This window comes from Nuphar pumila, chromosome 4 (genome assembly GCF_984573655.1).
Source record: "Nuphar pumila chromosome 4, dmNupPumi1.hap1.1, whole genome shotgun sequence".
NCBI lineage: Eukaryota > Viridiplantae > Streptophyta > Magnoliopsida > Nymphaeales > Nymphaeaceae > Nuphar > Nuphar pumila.
In genome coordinates this window covers 124,733,643-124,745,991 of record NC_143252.1, presented here as the reverse complement: position 1 = coordinate 124,745,991, position 12,349 = coordinate 124,733,643, and the positions used below count along the sequence as shown (strand labels likewise).

Genomic DNA, 12,349 nt, shown 5'->3' with positions numbered 1-12,349 from the left:
CCTGTAGCCTTTTTTATTATCAACATATCCTAAAAAGGCACATGGGATTGCACGAGGAGAGAGTTTGTCATTTCTGTTGGTGAAAACAAAACATTTGCATCCAAAGACTCTTAATCTAGAATAATCTGGAGTTAAATTAACAAGTTTTTCTATTAGAGTTGTATTCTTTAATGAGGAAGATGACATCCTATTAATGAGGTAGGTGGCAGTTAGGATCGCTTCAGCCCAAAAACTTTTTGGAACTTGATTTGCAATTAGCAATGTCCTAGTAGTTTCCATAATGTGCCGATGTTTGCGTTCGGCTAGGCCATTCTGTTGTGGAGTGTGTGGACATGATCTTTGATGTGTAATACCATGTAAATTGAGATAGTCTTTGAATTCGTTGGACATAAATTCTCCCCCTGAATCAGTGCGAAAAACAGAAATATCATTTTGAAACTTATTTTTAATCATTTTATGAAATATTTGGAAGTTAGCAAAGACATCAGATTTATGTTTAAGAAAATAAATCCAAGTATGTCTAGAAAAGTCATCAACAAAAATGACATAATATGTATAACCACCTTTGGAAATAACTGGTGCGGGGCCCCAAACATCCGAATGTATTAACTCAAGTGGTCGTGAGGAAACAAAAGTTCTACTAAGAAATGGTAACCTTTTCATTTTGCCAAGAATGCAGTCTTTACAAGAAAAATTTTCAGAATTACAAAATTTTTCCAAACTTGGAAAATATTGAATTTTAGACATATGAGGATGGCCAAGCCTTTTGTGCCATAAATCCAATTCTAATTTCTGAATATTATAACAAAATGCATTCTTGGGTAATTCCAAAAAGTCCATGTTATAAAGTCCTCCTTCTCTATGGCCTTCCCCAATCAGCTTTCCTGACTGGCGATCCTGTACCCAACAACCATGAGAAGAGAAGGAAATATTACATCCATAATCAGATATTTGCGAGACAGATAAGAGATTCAAATTAAGTTTAGGGATATATCTAACTTCTGGGATAAAAAATCTTTTGGATTTTTGAAGATTTTCAAAACGTCCTATTTGAAATGAAATGGGGATCTTCGAAACACGAGCTTTGATTAACAAGAGCAAGTGTCAAGAATGACACTAAAGCATAACCCTTAAAAAGGGTATAACTGGAAACAAAATAAAAATAAAAATGTATTCTTTATTGATATGAAAAACCAATTGCTTAAGAAGCATTGGAGTAAAATACAAGAGGGGCTGCACCCCTTTATATACACAGCTGAAAGAGGACTCAATAGAGCTGTTGGGCACAGTCCAACAACTCTATTTAGAGCTGTTGGAATGTGTCAGTCCAACAGCTCTATTAAGAGCTGTTGGACTGTGTCAGTCCAACAGCTCTATTGCTAGTCAAGTCTGGACAGGACTTGACTAGCAACAGTCATTCTAGTTCAAACTGAACTAGATGACATAAAGACAAAAAATAAAAATAAAGGAAAAAAATACAGAAAAGAAAGAAATTAAAAATGTATTTATATATATATATAATAATATAATATTATTATATATACATATATGTACAGTTTTACATTTTAACACTCCCCCTCAAACTTACGGTACAATGAGCGAAAGTTTGTCTAAGAGAAAGTGAAATCGGGGAGCAGCGAGAGGCTTTGTAAAGAGGTCTGCTAACTGATATTCTGAAGTGACATATGGCAGATCAATTATCCCGTGTAAATATTCCTCTCTGACGTAGTGACAATCCATTTCGATGTGTTTGGTGCGTTCGTGGAATGTTCTGTTACTGGCAATGTAGATCGCACTTTTGTTGTCACAACACATTTGTGAAGCCTTTGTTGCTTCAACTCCCATGTCAGCAAGCAGTCGTCGGAGCCAAACTACTTCCATGGTCGTGGTTGCCATGGCTCTGTATTCAGCTTCGGTGGATGAGAGAGATACCTTCTGCTGCTTTTTACACCTCCACGAGATTAATGATTCCCCTAAAAAGACACAAAAGCCAGTGGTTGAGTGTCTGTTATTGGGATCACCTCCCCAATCAGCATCAGTATATGCAATTAAATCAAGAGAAGAGGAGGAAGATAAGAAAAGTCCTCGTGAAAGAGAGGACTTGATGTATCTGATAATACGCATGACTGCTCCCATATGAACAGAAGTAGGAGCATGTTGAAATTGACTTGCTGTATGAACAGCATGTGCTATATCTGGTCTGGTAATGGATAGATAGGAAAGTGCCCCGACAAGCTGTCTGTAAGGAGTAGGGTCTGTAAGAAGTTCTCCATCATCAATCTTCATTTTAACATTAACAACTTCTGGAGTGTCAACTTTCTTATCATCAGTAATACCAGACCTGAAAACAATATCAAAAGCAAATTTAGTCTGAGATAATAAATATCCTCTAGGAGAATAAGCAACTTCAATGCCTAAAAAATATCTCAACAAGCCCAAATCAGTCATTTCAAAATGAGATTTAAGAAGTGTTTTGATTGTTTCAACTCCTTGTTTATCGCTTCCGGTGATGATCATATCATCCACATAGAGAAGAAGCACAATGATCCCTGCATCAGAATTCTTAATAAACAAAGCAGTGTCAGTTAAACAGAATTGAAAACCAATATCAATCATAACACGACTAAACCTATCATACCAAGCTTTTGGTGCTTCTTTAAGTCCATAAAGAGCTTTTTCTAAGCGAAGGACTTTACCCTTAGGAATACTTAGACCAGGAGGGGGTTCCATATATACTTCTTCAACTAGCTTTCCATTTAAAAAAGCATTTTTGACATCCATTTGAAAAATAGACCATTTTTTGATAGAAGCTAAGGCAATTAAGGTTCGGACAGTAGTCATACGAGCCACCGGAGCAAAGGTTTCTTCATAATCAATCCCATATTCTTGGGCATAACCTTTGGCTACTAAACGGGCTTTATATCTTTCAAGAGTACCATCACTCTTGGTTTTAATTTTATAAACCCTTCGACATCCTATAGTTTTCTTCCCTGGAGGAAGATCTTGAATATTCCATGTAGAAGCCTTTTCAAGTGCATCTAATTCAACTTTCATGGCTTCTATCCATTTGATATCATTTTTTGCTTGAAAATATGTGGATGGTTCTTCATATGAGTGAATTAATGCAATAACTGCCCTATATGTGGGTGAGAAAGACTCGTATGATACAAACTTTTCTGGAGGCCTCGAGATTCAGGATGATTGTCTAGTTGGAATGTTAGAATATTTCTCAAGTGCACATGGAGTATTAGACTCTTGTCGCCTGGAATATTGAATACTAGTATCTCTATGAACTTCTTCATTTTCAACATTTAGATCAATAATTCTTGGATCATCATCAAAGTTACAATCAAGGTCATATTCATCAGATGTTGATGTTAGATCTAGCAAAAAGGAGTACTCAGTGACGTCTTTTAATTTTCTAAAATCAAAGAAGCTCTCCTTTTCAAGAAAGGAAACATTTCTAGGCACATATAGTTTATTATTTTTGAAGTCAAAACATTTATAACCTTTCTGGTTTTCAGCATATCCTAAAAAGGCACAGGGAATCGCACGAGGGGAAAGTTTATCATTTTTGTCAGTAAATATGAAACATTTGCACCCAAATATTCTTAATCTAGAGTAGTCTGGAGAAATGTTCATAAGTTTTTCAATGGGAGTGATATTTTGTAACGAAGAAGATGGCATCCTATTAATGAGATAGGTGGCAGTTAAGGCAGCTTCTGCCCAAAAGTCTTTAGGGACTTGATTTGCTATTAATAAAGTTCTAGTGGTTTCTATAATATGGCGATGTTTTCGTTCTGCCAGTCCATTTTGTTGAGGTGTATAAGGACAAGATCTTTGATGTGTGATGCCATGCAATTTAAGATAATTTTGAAAATCTGTGGATAAAAACTCTCCCCCTGAATCTGTGCGAAAAATAGTAATATCATTTTGAAATTTGTTTTTAACCATATTATGAAAAGTTTGAAAGTATGAAAATACTTCAGACTTATGTTTGAGAAAGTACATCCACGTATGTCGGGAGAAATCATCGACAAAAATAACATAGTAAACAAATCCTCCTTTAGAAATTACTGGTGCAGGACCCCAAACATCCGAGTGTATTAATTCAAGTGGTCTTGAAGAGAAAAAGGTTCTGTTCTGAAATGGTAATCTTTTCATTTTGCCGAGAATACAATCTTTACAATCAAATGATTCAGAGTTACAAGATTTCCCTAGATTTGGAAAATGTTGGATTTTGGCTATATGTGGGTGACCAAGTCTCTTATGCCACAGTTCCAACTCTATTTTTTGAATATTATAACAAAAAGCTTTCTTCGGCATTTCCAAAAAATCCATGTAATAGAGTCCTCCTTCTCTATGGCCTTCCCCAATCAGCTTGCCTGACTGGCGATCCTGTACCCAACAACCATGAGAAGAAAAAGAAATATTACACCCATAATCAGAAATTTGAGATACAGATAAAAGATTTAAATTTAATTTGGGAACATGTCTAATTTCTGGAATAAAAAATTTTTTTGTTTTATAAATTTTTTCAAAATCTCCTATTCCTTCTATTTCAAGAGAAGTCCCATCAGCAGTAAAGACCTTTGACACACTTGTTTTATTTTTAACACATTTGGATAGACTTTGATTATTTGGGGTCATATGAAAAGATGCACCAGAGTCAAGAAGCCAAGAAATTTTACCTAAATCAGAAAAAGATGAGGCTGCTGCGCCGGTTGAAGCTTCAGATGAGGAAGAGGCACCTTTGATGAGAGGCTGAAGGATCTCCATTAGTTGGGCCAGGGAAACTGGTGCATCCTGATCTTTAGGCTCCGATCCAGCAATTGCAGCTCTTTTTTCTCTCAGCTCCTTAAGTTTGGGACATTGTGGCCTGTAGTGTCCCGGTTCATGACAGTGATGACAAATAACTTTCTTCTTATCATAGTCACCATTTTGTCGGTTAAAGTGAGGAGGCCTATATGATCGAACATGATTCCCTGGTCTAGACACGGCTAAAACGGAATCATCTTCAATTTTTAAAGAACCTTTCCGGAGACGATTTTCTTCCATTGTTAATTCTTCAATAGTTTCAACAATAGAAGGAATTTTTCCCCGGTGAAGTAGGGCCGATTTAGTGGTTTCAAATTCCGGCCTTAATCCAGTGATAAACTGGTAAAAATGTTCGGCATCGAGTTGTTTCTGACGAAGCTCGATGTCTTCGGCACAATGCCACTTTGGTTCTAAAAGGGAAAGTTCTTCCCAAAGTTCGGACAACCCATTGTAATATTCACGAATAGTTTTGTCTCCTTGTGTCATCATTCGAACTTTTTCTTGGAGGTTGCACACGTGTGCAATATCTTTAAGGGAATACATATTCTTAAGGTATTCCCATGCCTTATCGGCATGATCAAATTTGGCAAGACTTGAGCATTTTTTAATGTCAACGCTATTGATAAGCCATGACATTATCTTCGCATGAGATATTCTCCATTCTTTCCATTTCTTCTCGTATGAGGCAATAGCCTTGATTTTCTCTTCTTCCGATAGAGGGACCTCTTTATCTCCCTCCTTTTTAGTAAGAGATAGCTTAGGTTCCGAATCGGAACCATCCACAATCCCCCATAAGCCTTTTCCCCATATATGGTGCTTCATGATTGAAGCCCATGTTACATAGTTCGTATCGCTTAGTTTCATAGGCATGATGGTGACTTTATCATTGTCATCCATCGATTACAAGGAGAGAAAGAATAGGGATAGAAGAGAAACAAGAAGGAAAATGAGAAAGAAAGAAAAAAAAAAACAATACAACAAGATGTGAAATCTTCTCCAATGAAGTGATAAAACACTTCTCTTCAAGTGGCGAACACTTTTGCAAACGGGCACGGAAACTGAGGCAGCTTTTCCTCAAGATTTAGTACTTCCGCGGCTCTGATACCATGAAATGAAATGGGGATCTTCGAAACACGAGCTTTGATTAACAAGAGCAAGTGTCAAGAATGACACTAAAGCATAACCCTTAAAAAGGGTATAACTGAAAACAAAATAAAAATAAAAATGTATTCTTTATTGATATGAAAAACCAATTGCTTAAGAAGCATTGGAGTAAAATACAAGAGGGGCTGCACCCCTTTATATACACAGCTGAAAGAGGACTCAATAGAGCTGTTGGGCACAGTCCAACAGCTCTATTTAGAGCTGTTGGAATGTGTCAGTCCAACAGCTCTATTAAGAGCTGTTGGACTGTGTCAGTCCAACAGCTCTATTGCTAGTCAAGTCTGGACAGGACTTGACTAGCAACAGTCATTCTAGTTCAAACTGAACTAGATGACATAAAGACAAAAAATAAAAATAAAGGAAAAAAAATACAGAAAAGAAAGAAATTAAAAATGTATTTATATATATATAATAATATAATATTATTATATATACATATATGTACAGTTTTACATTTTAACACTATTCCTTTTACTTCAAGAGATGTGCCATCGGTTGTAAAAACTTTTGACACACTTGAGTTATTTTTAAGACATTCGGATAGACTATTAACATTTGGGGTCATATGAAAAGAAGCACCAGAATCTAAAAGCCAAGGAAAGTTACTTGGACCGGAGAAAGATGCAATTGCCGCTCCAGTTGAGTTTTCGGTTGAGGAGGATACCCCTTTGAGAAGAGGTTGAAGGATTTCCATCAGTTGAGTCATAGACACTGGTGCATCTTGATCTTTTGACTCAGATTCAACAGATGCACTTCTTTTTTCTTCTCTTCTTTTTAACTTTGGACATTGAGGCCTATAGTGCCCCGGTTCATGACAATGATGACAAATAACTTTTCTTTTATCAAAGTCGCTGTTTTGCCTTCCAAAATGAGGCGGCTTGTAAGTACGAGTATGATTTCCCGGTCTAGATACAGCTAAAATGGAGTCATCATCAACTTTTGGAGTACTTTTTCTAAGTCTATTTTCCTCCATAATGAGCTCTTCTATAGTATCAACAATAGAAGGAATTTTTCCACGATGTAAAAGGGCCGATTTGGTGGATTCAAACTCCGGCCTTAGACCATTCACAAATTGATATAAATGTTCCATATCGAGTTGCTTTTGGCGAAGCTCGATGTCTTCGGCACAATGCCATTTGGGCTCAAGAAGAGTCAACTCTTCCCAAAGTTCGGACAACTCATTATAATATTCTCGAATAGTTTTATCTTTTTGAGTCATTGTCCGAACTTTATCTTGTAAATTGCATACATGTGCAATATCTTTAAGGGAATACATGTTTTTGAGGTATTCCCAAGCCTTATCGGTATGCTCAAACTTAGCTAGACTAGAGCATTTTTTAATGTCTATGCTATTGATGAGCCATGACATAATTTTTGCATGCCCTATCCTCCATTCTTTCCATTTCTTTTCATAAGTGGCTAACGCCTTACTCTTCTCTTCTTCCGTTAGAGGAACCTCTTTATCACCCTCTTTCTTGGTAAGAGATAGTTTAGGTTCCAAATCGGAACCATCCACTATACCCCATAAACCTTTTCCCCAAATGTGGTGCTTCATAATCGAAGCCCACATTACATAGTTAGTATCATTTAGCTTCATAGGAATGATGGTGATCTTATCATTGTCATCCATCTTTTACAAGGGTAAGAGAGGAATAAATAGGAGGAGAGAGAGAAAAATAAAAAGAAAAGAAAAAGAGTAGACAAAGGAATAAGAGAGGATACAAAACCAAAATTTTTTGTAGCACAAGTTCGCCTTTCTTCAAACAAATCTTCTTGAGCCAAGAACAAGGTGATGAAGCATCTTTTGTAAATGTGGCACGGAAATTGAGGCGGAAGCACTTCAAGATCTAAGGATTTCGTAGCTCTGATACCATGTAATGAAATGGTGGTCTTCAACAAATGCACAAATAACTCACAAACAAGTGTCTATTGGAGACACTACAAGCATAACCCTTGAAAGGGTATAAAAGGAAGAACACTTGAAAAATAAATAATACTTTATTCATGAACAAAATGCTTAAGAAGCATGGTGCTTTACATTGAAGGGGTTCACCCCTATATATACAAAAAAGTGGAAGAAAGAGGAGAGCCCATTTTGAGCTCTCCAAAAGAGACGTTGGATTCCAACGTCTCTTAATATAGCAGTCCAACAACATTTATTATTATAGCTGTTAGACTATAGTCCAACATCATTTATTATAGTTGTTGGACTACAATCCAACAACTATTTGCACAGTCAAGTAATAATATATATATATATATTACAGTTTACATTTTAACATTTCAAAATAAACCTCCAAAAACAAAAACAATTTTCATTTCTAAATTCAAAAGCCATTTTCGATTTCCATTTATAAATTTAGATTTCTCTTCATTTTCTTTATTTCATCTTTAATTCCACTCATTTCTTTAAATCTTATTCCAAATTCCAATTTTCGATTCTTATTTATGAACTTCACATCTTCGAATTTCACATTTTAACTTTGAATTTCATTTTCAGATCTTTATTCTTTTCGAAATTCCAAAATTCGAGTTCTATTTTTCATTTCAAGTTTAATTTCAAAGATTCTGAATTTCATTTTCTCCACTTAAATTCTAAACCAAATTTTTGAAATTCACTTTGAGATTCCAATCCAAATTCCAAGTTTAATTCTGATTTCAAACATCAAATCGAATTTCAAGATCAAATTCAAAGTCTTATTTTCAAACTCTGATTCATCAAACTTCAAAGTTCCAAATTCAGTCTTTTATCTTCCAATTCCACTCTTTTCCAAATCTATTTTTAATTTCAAATGTTCATTTTAATTCAGATTTAAAATTCCAAATTTTAAACTCTGAAATCTCACAAGTTTATTTCAACTTCTTGCAATTTCAACTTTTGATTTCAGTTTCAATTTTTTTTTTAATTTAATTTTTTTTTCAAATTTCTAAATTTTCTTTTCAATCTCAAATTCACTTCAATTCCAAGTTTTTGGATTCAAATTTCAATCTTTTTAAATTAAGTTCAATTTTTGAACATTTTCAAAATCACTTGGAAAATCCAAATTTCTGAAATATTTTCAAAAGCATACATCATAGCACAAGCATGATTCAATATGCATTTAGGATTTTAGAATAATGTCTTAGTCAAAATTTAGACAAAGCAAAAGGCATTGATTCGATCCTTGGTTCGATTACCCCTGATAAAGGCGCCATGAACGGTTGAACCTCGTACCGACGAACGAATCCCGTCTCTCTATTTTTTTGCAAAATTTCAAAACGGAGGCGAGTAATTTCAAAACATCTTTTTCAAAAGGTCAAGTGAGACCTTGCAAAAAGTTTCCTTTTCTTTCTTTTTTTTCCCTCAAAAGGAAAAGGAAAAGGGATTTTTTTTTGCAACGATCACACACATACAATGCTTGAGACAAGCACACTACAAGAAGGGTAGTAATCTCCTTTATATAGACAAGAGAAGGCACATAGAGCCATTTGGAGCATCTCAATGGCTCTTAGGGCCCTTTGTTGGAAATAAAATGACAAAAATATAAAAATAAAAAGCATAAAAAGTATAAAAAGACTAAAGTGCCCTTAATGGGTACAACCTATTATATAAAAGTGAAATGATAAACATATCCCTAATGTGTATTACCTATTACAACAATATAAAAAATAGATATACATATTTGTATGTATATATACATACATACATATTATGTAGGTATATATAGTTATGTATATAAACCTATATATACCAATGTTGTACGTATCACACCGTATTGTACGATACATATCATTACTATGAGGAATTTCGATACAATATACACTCATATTGCGATACGAGTACGTATCGTATTTGTATCATTACTATGAGAAAGCTTGTAATGGAAGCACACTAACGTTACCAATAACAATATCAATTTTAACAATCTTTTGAAACACTATGATTTCAAAAATAGATAGCCATCACAGATAAACAAAATTATAAGCATCCATAATAATAACATTGGTTAAAAAAATGAGTGATACAACACACTCAGATCTAAGGATCAAACAACTGTCAGTTAGAGCCAAACCATAAGTTGACAATCTAAACTGACATAAAATGAGGTGCACACAACTCACCCCAACAAACATCTGATCAAAGAATAACAATGCCAAGAGAAATGATGCATCATATAAAATTCTATAAACAAAAATCAATGCCATAATAAGTCAATAAATACTCACATAAATTAATTTCCAAATAGGTGAGTTTATATCAAATAACTGATTTGAAAAAACAAGTTTCAAATCAATCCAATAAGGTTAGATGAAAACCTTAGTATGAAATGTAGTGCAATCATATGTACAATATGTTAATTGATGCAATTATATGCAATACATGATGGCTTATCTTTTTTTTTTTACAAACTTGAATAAGCAAATACCGAGTCATGCCCAATATAAGCACTCTATATAGAGACGGCGAAATTATGAAGTTTGAGAATCCTTCGAAAGATCCCAATGTAAGTTTGAGAATCCTTCAAAAGATCTCAATGTAAGTTTAAGAATCCTTCAAAAGATCATAAATCCACCAATCAAGAAACAAGTGCACTAGGCACATAAGATACAAAAGGTCAATACATCTCATTAAAGAGACAAGAACACATATGATCTTAAGAAGTTAGAGCTAAATCATAGGTCTACTATAAGGCAACTGAAGACAAACATATGAAAATTCTCAAAGAGCTATAAAGATTCACACACACACACACATGTGTGTGTGTGTATATATATATATATATATATGATCACATCAAACAAGAGATTCTTCTCACAATGTAACACTCTCTAAGAAGTTTGATATAAAATATCAATACGCAAGAGAGAAACCACTAAGATACACATTTATTATATGATAACAAGTCATTCTTATGCGGCATATACCTAAAAAAGCCTTAATGCAACACATGCCATTTGAAAATAATCTTACTTAATAGAGCAATATTGCTCAAACACATATGAAATACCATATTCAAATGATGATAGAAAGAACTCCTTAGAAATAGATCACAATAAAAGATCATGCTTGATTACATCACAATATATTAAAATTTTCAAAGATAGTTCATACATACGTTAAGAGACATTCAAATATGAATTTTAGTATTTTGCAAAACACATAATATTTTAAGAAGCCACATATTCAACTTGGGTGGATAACAACAAAAGTGTTCAATCACAAACCAAGAGTCCACCAATATTCAACTTGAGTGGATAACAATAAAGCTGTTCTAAAGAACACACTCACAAATTCCACAAAGGGGATATACATCATAAGGCCCACAATGAATTTTTTTCAATAAAATGAGTGTGCAAAAGCTCACATATATTTGCAAAATATAATTTTTCACTACACATCCATAATGTAAGACATATATTTCATATATCAAAACACAATAATTTCTACATACTTCAAAAATATTTATTTTTAACATAACTCCTTTTTAAAAAATACTTACCATACATATGAAAATTGAAAAGCCAAAGATACATATTGAAGTGTGAAGTCCTTGAATCCATTCCATTCATTAATACAAATATTTTCCAAGACCATGATGCCTTTCTCTGATACCATGTCACAAAATGATACGGATTTCAATGCACTCCATGAACTCTAAGAATCAACATATTATACATTTAGACACAAACTTAAGAGCTTAAAAGACACACATGAAATTGTGAATTAACAACTCTATTCATAATGAACATTAAAAATACAAAAAGAAAATTGCATTGGTAAATGAATAACTCTATTCATAATGGACATTAAAAACACAAAAAGAAAATTACATTCAATCCTCACTACAAATACGCTAAAAAATAACACACAAGCATAATACTACCCATCACTCTCTCAATCCTTACACATCCCAATTTATGGAGTTGAAAGAGAGAAGGAATGGTGAAAAAACAATAGAGGAGAGGAGAGAAGCAATATTAAAGAGAGAGGGAGTCATCTCTCATTAAAGAGCGAGAGAGCTCCCACCAGCTAGAATTCTATCTGTTGGGAGCAAGTCAAAGCTAGTTTGACTTGGCCCCCAACATATATATTATATATTTATTATATTATATATGTAATATATTATTATATATACATATATATAAAAATGACACATTAATCTTAACAACTATACGCCCATGTATCTTATGATACACTATGTTACGTGGCTAGAATTCTATCTGTTGGGAGCAAGTCAAAGCTAGTTTGACTTAGCCCCCAACATATATATTATATATTTATTATATTATATATATAATATATTATTATATATACAGATATATACATATATATAAATGATACATTAATCTTAACAACTATACGCCCATGTATCTTATGATACACTAT

At 33.8% G+C, this 12,349-nt stretch overlaps 1 protein-coding gene across 2 annotated transcripts in view; it reads left to right on the top strand.

Annotated features, from left to right (window-relative positions):
• LOC149840922 (la-related protein 6B-like) overlaps nucleotides 1–12,349 on the top strand; it is a 79,575-nt gene that overhangs the window by 63,128 nt on the left and 4,098 nt on the right. The window lies entirely within an intron of this gene.